The sequence below is a fragment of the Zalophus californianus genome, chromosome 9, assembly GCF_009762305.2.
Source record: "Zalophus californianus isolate mZalCal1 chromosome 9, mZalCal1.pri.v2, whole genome shotgun sequence".
Lineage (NCBI taxonomy): Eukaryota > Metazoa > Chordata > Mammalia > Carnivora > Otariidae > Zalophus > Zalophus californianus.
Window position 1 is genome coordinate 86,552,506 of NC_045603.1, and position 13,670 is coordinate 86,566,175.

Sequence of the window (13,670 nt, forward strand, 5' to 3'; positions counted from 1 at the left end):
CCTCAGACGTCTAGGAGACGCTAACCACCAAATCACCGAGAAAGAATATGAGAGAGAGCCTCAGACACTACGGGAGTTTCCGTGTTGCCCTAGGTGAGCTCATCATCTAGGATTCTGGGAATAATCGGACCCTCCTCCCCCTCAAATAGAGTGTTTCCTCTGTTTTAGTATTATATGCCACTTTCTTGGGATCTAATTGGGAACAGAACTGAGAGAAGTCTGAGAGGACATACTCTTTGCTGTTCTCATCACCATACTCATCCCTGATAAATCGTCAAGAAAGGAATTCAGGATGAGGTCACGGGAACTGAGTATCATCCCGCACTAGTCACCTCGGTCAGGCACCCTCATCACCAACACACTGTGCCCTCTGAAGTTCCCACGCTTTGATCAGTAAACAGACCTACATCCTGAATTCCTTCCGCGAAAGCCTTTGCATCCCTTTGCTTTCATTAACCTCTGGGTCTCATCCTGGAGTTGGCCTCCCCTGCAACCCCTTTCACATGGAGGTTGTTCCTTACTTCTAAGTGGTGTAGATGGCTTCACCATCTGCCACTGCCATTTCCACACGGTCATTCATTGGGGTAATTGCTGCTTCTTCTGGTCTCACGTCACCTGGAGAGAATACCCAATCCCCTTCATTCCTGCTGCGATGACCTGTGTTTTGTTTAATGCTCTGCTGTTGCTGCCTTGAAATTTTAAGTAACTTTTGATCAAAGGCCTCATATTTTCACTTTGCATTGGGCCTCACAATTGATGGAGCCCATCCTATTCCTGGAGGTAGTCTTGCCCCTTCTAATTCACTCTACACTAAAAACTCAGGCTATGTTTTAAAAAAAGATTTTATTTATTTATTTGAGAGACAGAGAGAGTGCACATGCACTTGAGGGGGGGCAGGAGGTGGAGAAGGTGTAGAGGGGAAAAGAGCAGAGGGGGAGGGAGAGGGACAAGCAGACTCCCCGTTTAGCGGGGAGCTCGACGTAGGACTCAATCCTAGGACCCTGAGATCAGGACCTGAGCTGAAACCAAGAGTTGGAGGCTTAAAAGACTAAGCCACCCAGGTGCCCACAGGCTATTATTTTTATCACTTGGCTCATGACACTCCTTTGGTTGAAACACATCGATGGCTTTTCATTACATTGAGAATCAAGTTCTCACTCATATCCTGGTCTACAAAGCCCTGCCTGGTTGGGCTACAGGCTTCCCTCCCCAATTCAACACCCACACTCACTGAAGTTGCAGGCACACTGCCATCTTTCAGATCGTTGTACACAGCAGTGCCTTCCCTGCCTCAGACCCTTTGCACACGTGGTTGCCTTCCTCTGCAACACTCTCTCCTGCACTACAACCTTCTCACCCCTCAAGACTTAACTTCAGTAGCATTTTATATGTCAGGATGTGCTTACTGCCATAACAACCCCAAGTCTCTGTAGCTTATTCAAAAAAAGGTTCATCCCTCAGTCCTGACATAATCATCTGGTTTCTACGGCCAGACTTCCTAATGAGGAGTTGGGGGCCCTTTTCAGTAGGGTGGCTTCATCACTTTCTAAAGCCTCAGATTCCTTCCCTGGATTGGCTGTGCCCAGCAGGAAGATGAAGGACGCATGTGTGGAGCATCACAGCAGAGGGGTATCACCAGGTCTCAAAGAGGAGTTTGCCAATCTCGCCCACATGCCCCTGGCTCCATGAATGTATAAAAGAGCCTGGGAGATGTTGTTTAGCTCTGTGCCCAGAAGGGAAAGGAAATGGGTTTGAGTGCATGTTACTATCTTGGACGCGGTCCCTTACTCAGAGTCTCTCTCTGAACTTTAATCACAAGCAGCTCGCCTCAATTTTACTCTACTTTTGTAATCAGTTTTTCTCACCTCAATTTGCTGGTTGAATTATTTTTTGCATTTTGTTTGTTTAGACTTTCTTACCTACTAGAATGCAAATGCCTTGTGGGCAGAGATCTTACCAATCTTTTTCACTGTTATAGCCTCAGGACTTAGAGCAGTACCAGGAATACGGTAAATAATTTAAAAAAAAAATCTGTTGACTAATTGAATGAGTACAAGAAAAATATCTGTCTTGTTCCCCCCTTGCTAGTAATATTGGTAACTATTCTTGCCTGTCATGCAGGAACGATAGAATGGCAGGATTCCCTTCTCCCACAGAGATTACTGGTGCTTTTCAAGACAGTACATAATGTTTAGAAGTAAATGGTCTGGAATCAGAGTCCCTCGGTTCAAACCCCAAGGTCACCACTTATTAGCTATGTAATCTTGAGCAACCTGCTCAATCTCTCAAGCCCTAGTTTCCTCTTCTATTAAAAAGTATAATAGTATACACATCCCAGGATTATTGTGAGGATAAAGGAGGTAATATATATAAAGTGCTCAGTACCAAGCTATGGTTAATAGCTCAATGAAAGTATGATTATTATTATTCACCACTACATACCCAGTGCCTGGTCCAGTACGTTGCATGAGCAAGCACTCAATATATATTGGTGGAATAAATGAATAAGCGAAAAACCTTCTCTCATAGCTAATGCCTCTAATAAAAACAAGAGCAATCTTTACTGGACCTTCAGTCCATGAAAGACCTTACCTGCTAATGTTCAGCTCTTGGAAGGTGCTTTTATGCATAACAATAGTGGACAAGCCCCAGGGAACACCCAACCTTTTGAAAACCACCTGGCAATGTGTGTCCACTTGAACAAGAGCAGCAAATCTCATTCTCTTCCCTCACAATTTTGTTTAATTTTCATTTTTTTCCAGCTTTGAGATATAACTGACACACCTCACTGTATACATTTAAGGTGTACAGCATAATGGAGTGACTTATATACAGTATGACATGATTACTATAATAATTGAGTTTGCAATTATCACCTCATACAAATACAATAAAAAGAAAAAGAAAAAAAAAGGAAAAAATTTTTTCCTTGTGATGAGAACTCAGAATTGACTCTCCTTGTAACTTTCACATACATATGTCTTATAGCTGTTAACCATATTCATCATGCTCTACCTTCCAACCCTAGCACTTAATGTATCTTATAACTGGAAGTTTGTACCTTTTGACCACCTTCCTCCAATTCCCCTCCCCATACTCCCTGCCTCTGGTAAACACAAATCTGATCTCTTTTTCTAGGAGTTTGGCTTTTTGTTTGTGTTTGTTTGCTTATAAATTCCACATGTAAATAAGATCATACGATATTTCTCTTTCTGACCTATTTCATTAAGCGTTAATGCCCTTGATGTCCATCCATGTTGCCGCAAATGGCAGAATTTTGTCATTTTTTATGGCTGAATTTTATATATATATATAAATATACTGATACCACAGCTTCTTTATCCATTCATCTGTCAGTGGACACTTAGGTTGTTTCCATGTCTTGGCTACTGCAAATAATGCTGCTATAAACATGGGGGTGCAGATATCTTTTCAAGTTAGTGTTTTCATTTCCTTTGGACACATGCCCAGAAGTGGAATTACCAGATCATATGACAGTCCTATTTCTAATTTTTTGAGCATCTTCCATTCTGTTTTTCATAGTAACTGTACCAGTTTACAATCCCATCAACAGTGCAAAAAGGTTCCCTTTTCTTCACATCCTTGCCAGCATTTATTTCTTGTCTTTTTCATAGTGACCAGCCTAACAGGTATAAGGGGATATCTTGTTGTGCTTTTGATTTGCATTTCCCTAATGACCAGTGATGTTGAGCATCTTTCCTGATTCCTGTTAGCCTTTCTTATATCTTCTTTAGAGAAATGTCTATTCAGGACTTTTGCCCACTTATAAATTGAATTATTTGATTTTTTTCTATTGAGTTGTATGAGTTCTTTCTATATTTTGGATATTAACCCCTTATCAGTTATACAGTTTATAAACATTTTTCCCATTCCATAGATTGTTTTTGCACTTTGTTGATGATAGCTTTTGCAGGGCAGAAGCTTTTTTAATTTGATGTAGTTCCACTTGTTTATATTTTATTTTGCTGCTTGTGTTTGAGGTATCATATCCCAAAAAGTCAAGGCCAAGGCCTGTGTCGAGGAGCTTTTTTTCCTGTTTTCTTCTAAGAGTTTCATGGTTTCAGGTCTTACATTTAAGCCTTAATCTGTGATTTTAAGTATATCTTTCCATTGACGTCTAACCTTTTAATTTTTAAGTCAGGCTTTTTTCACAGACATGAGGTGCACTGAAATTTCTTCCTAGAGAAAGAATAATGATGGAGGAAACAAATGACCAATTAATATTAGAGCAAATGTGAACGTTAGCATTGCCCTATAATTTTAAGATAATTTGAAAAAATTAATCAAAAAAGTAAGTACATGTTCATAAAAAACTCAAATGGTATAGAGGAATACAGAGTAAGAAGAATATATTCCTCCATTGTTGAAAGTCAGTCTGGTCTCCAGAAGCAAACACTGTTAACAATTTCTTGTGTTTGTTTCCAGAAATTACCTATGCATGAATAAGCCTAGGTTTGTTTATTTTTGTTACAAAAAACAAAAATGGACTCCTATATGCAAACTGTTCTGCCACATGCACTACGCCCCCCTTTTTCTTTTTTAACAATAAATACCTTTATTACATGAGCAGAGACGGGAGGGAGGAGGATTTGTTTGCTTTCGCGGCTTTGGTTTTCCCCAGCAAGAACTCCAGCTCTCTGCCCTCTAGCACATGGCCATCTGCCTCCCACGCTGGCCTGGTGTTCTTGTGATGCACACGAGAAGCTTACCCGGCTGGAACTTCTCCTCCAGAAGATGCCGATTTGGGCATTCTTTGACCTTTCATCATATTTCTTCTTCATTTCTTCTATCATTTTCTGTTTAAAATTTCTTCCTCAGGGAAGAATGAAGGGGTGGAAATCGGCGGGGGGAGACAAACCATGAGAGACTATGGACTCTGAGAAACAAACTGAGGGTTCTAGAGGGGAGAGGGTGGGGGAATGGGTTAGCCCGGTGATGGGTATTAAAGAGGGCACGTTCTGCATGGAGCACTGGGTGTTGTGCACAAACAATGAATCATGGAACACTACATCAAAAACTAATGATGTAATGTATGGTGATTAACATAACATAATTAAAAAAAAGAAAAATTCCAACCATACACAATACAGAAAAATAAATAAATAATAAAATAAAATCTCTTCCTCCTCAGGAGTCAGCTTGGCCTCCTTGGGACCCAGGGGCAGTGTATGTTTGGGGTGGTGTGCTGTCAAGGAGCATGACACAGTTCTTCACAGGGTCTTGGCAAAGCAGTCCATTGATGGATGCATTGTAGACAACATCAATGACACTTGTTTGGCACATACAACACTTTGAGCCCCAGAAGGAGTGCCCCACATCCAGCTTCCACATCCAGCCTCCAGGCACGGTAATTATTGTTGCCTCCCCAGACTCAGACTGTGTGTGGGGGTGGGGGGGCGGGCAGGGCCCAATCTGCGTGCAGCAGGGCATCCCCGCTCAAACTTCTGGTTCTGATGCTAGGACTTTCTTTTGCTCTCAGTCTTGTGTGTGCCAGTTGTCCTGGGAGATGCCCATCGCTCACAGCTGGCTGGAAAGAAAGCTACCCTGTGCTTTTTTTTTTATTAACAATCTTTTGTTGTTTTTCCTCAACAGTGCATTTTCCACACCTTTTATTGCCAGCCTAATATTCCTTTACATCGATACACTGTTATTTATTTTTGGTGGTGTGTTTTTTTATCCAGTTTTATTGAGATAGAACTCACGTATCATATAACTCATCCATTTAAAGTAGAAAATTCAATGGTTTGCTTTTGGCTTTCGGCTCGGGGAGGCAAAGGTGCAACTTTCTTCGGTCATCCCAAATCCGGGTTCATCCGACACCAGCCACCTCCGCCATGCCGCCTAAGTTCATAAAAAACTCAAATGGTATAGAGGAATACCCCAACGAGATCAAAGTCGTGTACCTGAGGTGCACCGGTGGCGAAGTCGGTGCCACATCTGCCCTGGCCCCGAAGATAGGCCCGCTGGGTCTGTCTCCAAAAAAGGTTGGTGATGACATCGCCAAGGCAACCGGTGATTGGAAGGGTCTAAGGATTACGGTGAAACTGACCATTCAGAACAGACAGGCCCTTACAAAAAACACACACACACACACACAAAAAAAAAAAAAAGAACAGACAGGCCCAGATTGAAGTGGTACCTTCTGCCTGTGCCCTGATTATCAAAGCCCTCAAGGAACCACCAAGAGACAGAAAGAATCAGAAAAACATTAAGCACCGTGGAAATATCACTTTTGATGAGATTGTCAATATTGCCCGACAGATGTGACACCGATCTTTAGCAAGAGAACTCTCTGGAACCATTAAAGAGATCCTGGGGACTGCCCAGTCTGTGGGCTGCAATGTAGATGGCCGCCACCCTCATGACATCATAGATGACATCAACAGTGGTGCGCTGGAATGCCTGGCTAGTTAACTACAAAGGAAAATGTTTCAATAAAGGATCATTTGACAACCAAAAAAAAAAAAAAAAAAGAAAGAAAATCAATGGTTTTAGTATGTTTTTAGTATGTTTAGTATGTTTACAGAATGCATCCATCATCACAATTTTAGGACATTTTTCTTGCCTGAGAAAGAAACCTCATACCCCTAGCCAGCATCTCTGATCTCCTCGACTCTTCCTCAGCTCCTGACAATCACTAACCTACTTTCTGTATAGACTTGCCTGCTCTGGATGTGTCACATAAATGGAATAAGACATTTTATTTAGCTTTCTGTTTTCAAGGTTCATCCATGTTGTAGCATGTAGCAAACATACTACTATTTATTAATTGGGCTCTATTTTTAAAGATTTTGAGTGATTTTTCTAACTACTCTCTAAAAGTATATGTAATTTTTAAATGTACATCACACTATCTTAATTAACATTTAAAAAGTCAGGAATGAAAAGAATCTCTTCATGTGCTTGCTGGATATTAATATTTCTTTCTTTCTTTCTTTTTTTGATGAAATGGCTACAGAAGCACTTTGCCCATTTTATATAGGATCATTAATTTTTTTTCAGTTCTGTGTGAAAGCAAGAAAAATTAGCTTTTGTTTGCCGTATGTGTTGCAAATAATTTTTCCCATTTTTTTCATTTTTCTTTGACTTTGTTTATGGTAATTCTTGCAATATAAAAGTTTGAAATTTGTAAACAGTCAATGCATCATCCATATTTTCCTTCCCTGGTTATTTCGTGATACACAGAGATGACTTCTATGCTCATAAAAAATTTCCTATGCTTTCTTTTGGTGATTTCTGAATTTCATTTAAATCTTGGATCCATCTGAAATTTATTTCAGTATAGGAATGAGGTAAGTCACAAACTTACTATCTTTTTAAACTTTAAATTGTTAGAAACTGTTTCCACCTTTATTGAGTTTCCTCACTGATCTGAAATGCTACCATCATCATCTACTAAATCTATACATGAATCTAGGTCTATATCCTATTTCTTGAAGCTAATCCACAATTCTCCAGTTCTTTACCAGTCTCCTATCCTTTAGGTTATGATAGCTTAACTTCAAATTTAATATCTGATAAACCTGGTTCTAGCTCACTACTCTTTTTCTTTCCAGGATGTTTCTAATTATTCTCAACTGATTATTTATCAGTAAATTTTTTTTTAATTTTTTCCATTTACTCCAAAATATACCTACTGGCATTTTAATTACATATAATAATAAGGAAAGTAGGCTTCTTCACAACATTGATTCTTTTTATCCCAGAGTAAGGTATATTTCTCTACCCTTTCAAGTCTTTATGTCCATCAGTAGAGTCCTACATATTGTTAAACTTATTTTTAGCTATTTTGCCTTTTTTCTTATTGTTGTATTAACTTCGAACCATTTACCTCACCAAATTCCCTTTCTGTTTGCAAAAGCTTTTCAGTGGATTTTCTGGAAGCCTTCCAGTTATTAATTAGGTAATCCATTAATTTATTCAATAAATAGTTATCAAGCACTAATATGTGCCAAGCATTAATCTAAATACTGGGCAAAAACCAGTGATCAAAGCAGACAAATTTCTTACTCTTCTGGAACTTATATTCTAGTAAAAAGAACAGGATAATAATTAAATACATAATATGTTAGGTGATTATAAATACTAAAGGAAAAATAAATTAGATAAGAGAATAGAGAATTATAGGGGTAGAAAGTAGTTACTATTTTAGGTTGGGCAGTCAGTAAACTCTGGCCTGAATGAAAAAAGAAGGGAGTGAGTTATTGTAACACATGGAGTGAGGACAGAAAAGGGAACAGCAAGTGGAAAGAAACTGAATGAGAAATATGTTCAAAAGACCAGTTGGCTAAAGGTCATAAGTAGGAGGGAGCTGTAGCCAGAAGGACCATGGAACATCTTATGGGTTTTGCATTTTCCTCTGGGAGTCATGAGAAGCCAAGGTTGAGATTTGTGAGGGAAAATGGCATGATTTAACCATTATTTTAAAAAGATCCCTCTGGCTGTGGAGAAAGGATTGAGAAGCAGGTCATTCAAGGTGGGCTGCGTAGGGAAATGGTAGAGGTGAGATGGTGGAGGCTGAAAAGAGGCACCAAGAAAGTGGGGAGAAGTGATCAGATCTGAGATGTATTTACAAGGTTGAACAGGTAGACTGACCCATTAGAAAATAGCAAGAGAAATAGAGAAGTACGAGAATATAGGATTTTCATGAAAGTGCTTTTTTTTGTAATTTATGTCCTTTTCATTTCTAATTTTGTGTTTTTGTACTTTTTCCAGTTTTGTTTGTTTGAAAGTTAGGCTAATGGGTTTTTATTTTATTGTTATAGTTTCTCAAAGAATCAGTTATAAAATGTATTTATTCTTTCTAATGTTTTTCTCTTTTATTTCATTAATTTATGTGACCTTTCTTATTTCTTCTTTTTTAAATTAAATTTTGCTATTTTTAAAATATTAATCTGAATAACTAATAATTTTAATTTAATTTCTTCTTTCAGAGCAAATTAAAGATTTATGGCTATCATATTTTCTTTTCTAGCTACAGTTTTTCATATACCAAAGGTTTTTGGATCTAAAGTCTTATTTTCACTTTCCAGCTATGAAATTTTGGCCTAGATTTCCTCTTAGAGTTAAAAAAGAATTTAGAACTTCAGATTGTAATTTTATTTCAATTCTTGTTATAAACTTCTACTTTTATTGCAATATAGTCTGAGAATATGGCCTATAATGTTACTACTTTTTAAGATTTATTGAGATTCCCCTTGCACTCATCTACACAATTTTGGGAAACAACCCATAGAGACTTGAAGAGAAACATTTTCTGTAATTATTAAATAGAATTAAGTGTATAACTATTAGTTCTATTTAATTATCATTATTTAGATTCACCATATCCTCATTTATTTTTTTCCATTTTGCCTCTCATGTGAAGTGAGTTATAAATCTCCTACTATTATTGTTCCCATATATTGCTTCTTGAAAGTGCTGAATTGTTGTTTGTGGTTTTGATGTTGTCTTACCTGGGATATGAAGATTCATAATGGGGCATTATGGAGCACCTTGAAAGAGATAAAGCCTCTGTTGAAGGCATATAGAAAAGCTGAACAAAAGAGTAAGTCTGGCAACCAGGGCATGAAAGTACAAGGTGCTAAGAGGAGGGAAATAGCTCTGGATGCAAGTGGACATGTTGCAGTGTTCTGTTCTGTTTTGTTTTGTTTTGTTTCCTTCATGCATTTGCCAGTTCTGAGCATGGAGCAAGAGGCTGGGGGGTCCAGGAAAAAGGCCAAGCAGATGGCCTTGCTAAGAGGTAGAAAACCCAGCAGAACTTCTGACCATCCCATGAGGCTGGAAAAGCATAAATTAGAGACTTGAGGATCTAGGATTCCAGCCAGAAAGAAGGGACAGAAAACAACATCCACACTCTGCTGGCTTCCCCTTCATGACATTGATTTCTGCAGCTATGTGGGAAAAAGAATGTAAGAAGCCAAGCAGAATGTCTTTGAAAAACAGAGAGAGGATTTGGCTGTCTAACAGTTGTACTAAAAGACAGACATTCAAGTTTTGGACTTGATATACCAGAAGATATAGGTGCGGGTGAGCATCCTGGGTTCTCAATAGGAATCCCTTGGGAAGTATATCCTGGGAACATGAATGAGAGAAATCTAGAAGGAAATTTCTAAGGAAACTTAGAAAATGTGCAATCCAGTCCAGAATTTAATTTCTGATTCAATTAAAGGGATCAGCCTGTACTCCTGGTCTTTGAGGAAGATGATAGGAAGAAGCCTCTACAGTTTTTCATATATAATGTCAGACATTAAATCAAAAAATTGCCAGGCATACTAAAAACCAGGACTACATAACCTAACACCAAGAGAAAAAATAGTCAATAAAAAGAGATCCACAGGTTATCCAGATAGTGAAATTATCAAATAAGGACATTAAAATATCATGACTGATATGTTCAAGAAAATAGAAAGATGAAAAGAAGAGATGAAAATATGAAAAAATGTCACCAGAGTTTAAATCTTGAAAAGAAAGTCAAACAAAATTTCTAGAAATGCTAAATACAACAATTAAACTTATAAGGTCAATAAAGGGACAGATTTGACAGAGAACAATAGTGGCTTGGTGAACTAAAATACAGAACAATAAAAATTTTCATACTGAAGCACAGAAGGGTAAAGATTAAAAATCCAGAAATGTATATAGGAAAAAGTTTGCATGTCAGACATGTTATTGGAGTTCTGGATGAGAAGAGAAAGAGAATCAAGAAAAAGCAGTATTTTCAGAGAAAATAGTTGATGACAGTCATCAAGCCGCAGATTCATGAAGCCCTCTGCACACTCCTAGGATGAATACAAGGAATGTGAAACCTTTACACATCATAATCAAACTGCTGAAAGCCCAAAACAAAGGGAACTTTTGAAAGTACCCAGAGATTAGGGGGTTGGGGAGCATGGGGGGAGATGCATTATTAAAAAGAGAAACAATAAGACCAACAAGTGAATTTTTAACAGACATGAGGAGAGCCAGAAAGCAACAATATGACACCTTTAAAGTATCCAGAGTAAATATCTGCCCACCTAGAACATTACAGACAATAGGGGAAAATATCAATCCAAAATGAAGGCAAAATAAAGACTTTTTCAGAAAAATGAAACTCTAGAAAATGTATTGTCAGAGACCTGCACTAAAAGAAAATACTAAAGGGATTTCTTTGAAAAAAGAAAAATGACCCCAGAAAAATGAGGCCAAAATGACCTCAGAATGAGGAATAAAGAACAATGGAAAGAATAAGTATATAGTAAATATAAATTAATACTGACTGAGCAAAATAATAATTTCCCTTAGGTTTAAATATGTATGTGTAACTGAAATTACAACAATAATATATAAAAAATAGAAAAGATAAAATGGAATTTAAATGGTTTAAATTCCTAGCATGACTGGGGGATGGTAAAAGTTATATTTTGTAACTAGACTATATTAAGGTATGCATATTGTAATCTCAAAGTAAACAGCAAAACGATAGTAATGCAATGTAAAACTAACAAGAGGGAGAGAAGAAATAATAAAAAAACTAATCAATCAAAAAGAAGAAAATAAAGAAAGAAAAAAGAACTTAGATGGAACTAATTTAAAAAAGAAAACAATAGAAAGATGGTAAATGTAAACTCAAATATATCAGTGATGAAATAAAAATTAATGAAATATTCCCAGAATATAAAAAACAAAACAGAAGCAAAACCAATTACAAGTGCATGTCCTTATAAAATACAGGACACTGAAAGACTGACGCAAAAGGCCAGAAAAAGATATGTCACGCAAATGTCAGCTAAGAAACGATGATGTAACCATGTTAATATAAATTTTAAAACAAAAAGCATGACTAGAGATCATGAGGGACTATTCTTAATGATAAAGAGATCACACCAGTGGCAAACAATGCTAAAAAATCTATATGTATCTAATAAGAAAGGGCGAAAATATATGGACAGAAAAGAATACAAAGGAGAAACAAAATCACGATCGGTTTGGTATAGCTCCCTTTGTTGTGATAGAACAAGCAAAGAACATCAGTATGGAATATAGGAGACCTGAAGCTAATCTTTAGTCACAGACCCACTTTATGATCCATCACATGGTAGACTGTGCTAAATCACTGCCCACAGGAACTTTGTTTAAAGACCTACTGTTATATGAAGAAGGCATAATGATGGTATGAACCACTATTCTTTCTGTTTATTGTTTGCTATTCAGAATTTTAACAGAAAATATATTTCTGAAAGCAACTTTAATCACCAAGCATATTAGAAAATTCAGCTGAAGATATAATGTTGTAATTCATTTCCTTTACAAAGGCAAAAACGTATATATTTTTTGGAGAATCGGGATAATTTAAGAGAACATGTCTATCAGGAAAGAAAAAAGTAGTCTGCATTATTTAACACATTCTATAACAAAATCTCTATTGGTCTAAGTAAATTAGGTGCCCATTAAGCAATAATAAGAGTAGTATCTACTTCCAGTTTTCACTCTTCATGCTCATTAGCAAATAAGAAGCAAATAATAGAGGGTACTCTTAAATCTCATCTTCAACACTCTGGTTTCCCTTGAGATCATATAAATCTTTCACCTTTTAAATCCTATCTTCATAATTCATGCCCTAGGTAAGTGAATTAAGTAATTCAAGGAGAAAAAAAAAAGGTTCCAACTCATTCCTTCTAAGTAGAAACTATTCAATCAAAAAGCAGTTTAAAATCAAATGAATATCTAGAACAGAACCAAGTATAAATGATGATTTTTTTAATAAAAATAAACAATTAGTGGGTTATTTTGTTTTAACCAATTTCTAACTGCAGCCCCAGTTACAATTAGTAATATAAATTTTGTCTCACTGATGTACATAAATATCTTCTTTATTTTCAATCTCCATGGTTCAGAGAATCTTAATTCATAATCAAGATAAACCATGAACCAAATTAAAGATCTTGATAAAAGTAGGAGAAAATGTGTAATTAGTATGGCATATAAAGTATCAAGAGCAACAGACTATGGTTTTAATTGAGTATTTTTTTTAAAGATTTTATTTATTTATTTGAGAGAGAGAGAGAATGAGAGATAGAGAGCATGAGAGGGAAGAGGGTCAGAGGGAGAAGCAGACTCCCTGCTGAGAGGGAGCCCGATGTGGGACTCGATCCCAGGACTCCAGGATCACGACCTGAGCCGAAGGCAGTCGCTTAACCAACTGAGCCACCCAGGTGCCCTTGAGTATTTTAACCTGAAGGTTATTTTTTAAAGATATCTATCAAAACTTTAAATATGTCAACATGTAAATTTATATTTATCATTTATTCCTACATTTGCACCATAAGAAAATATCTGAACAAAGGGGAAATAAATAAATAAACCAGAATATTATATATATATATATTTTAGCAAATGATCCTTAGGGCTCAGATATCATAAAATTGACTAGTCTACTTACTGTTTTACTTGGTATTACAGAGATAAAATATCAATTAAAAAGTTGTATTTCATTTTAACTACCTTAAGAGTAAGGCAAACGTCACTATGTAAGAAAATACATCCATGACCATCTTTATGACAGAAAATACACTAGGGAAACTGAAAAGACATACTAACACACCACAATATATGGGCTTTATTTGGTCCTATTTCAAATAAACAAACTGGAAAAAAAAAAGGAAATG

The 13,670-nt window shown here is 36.9% G+C and overlaps 2 pseudogenes; one reads left to right on the top strand and one right to left on the bottom strand.

The window, feature by feature from the left end:
• Positions 1–523: 523 nt before the first annotated feature.
• LOC113922292 lies at positions 524–5,535 on the bottom strand (annotated as a pseudogene).
• Positions 5,536–5,831: 296 nt separating this feature from the next.
• LOC113922291 lies at positions 5,832–6,435 on the top strand (annotated as a pseudogene).
• The last annotated feature ends 7,235 nt before the right edge of the window (positions 6,436–13,670 follow it).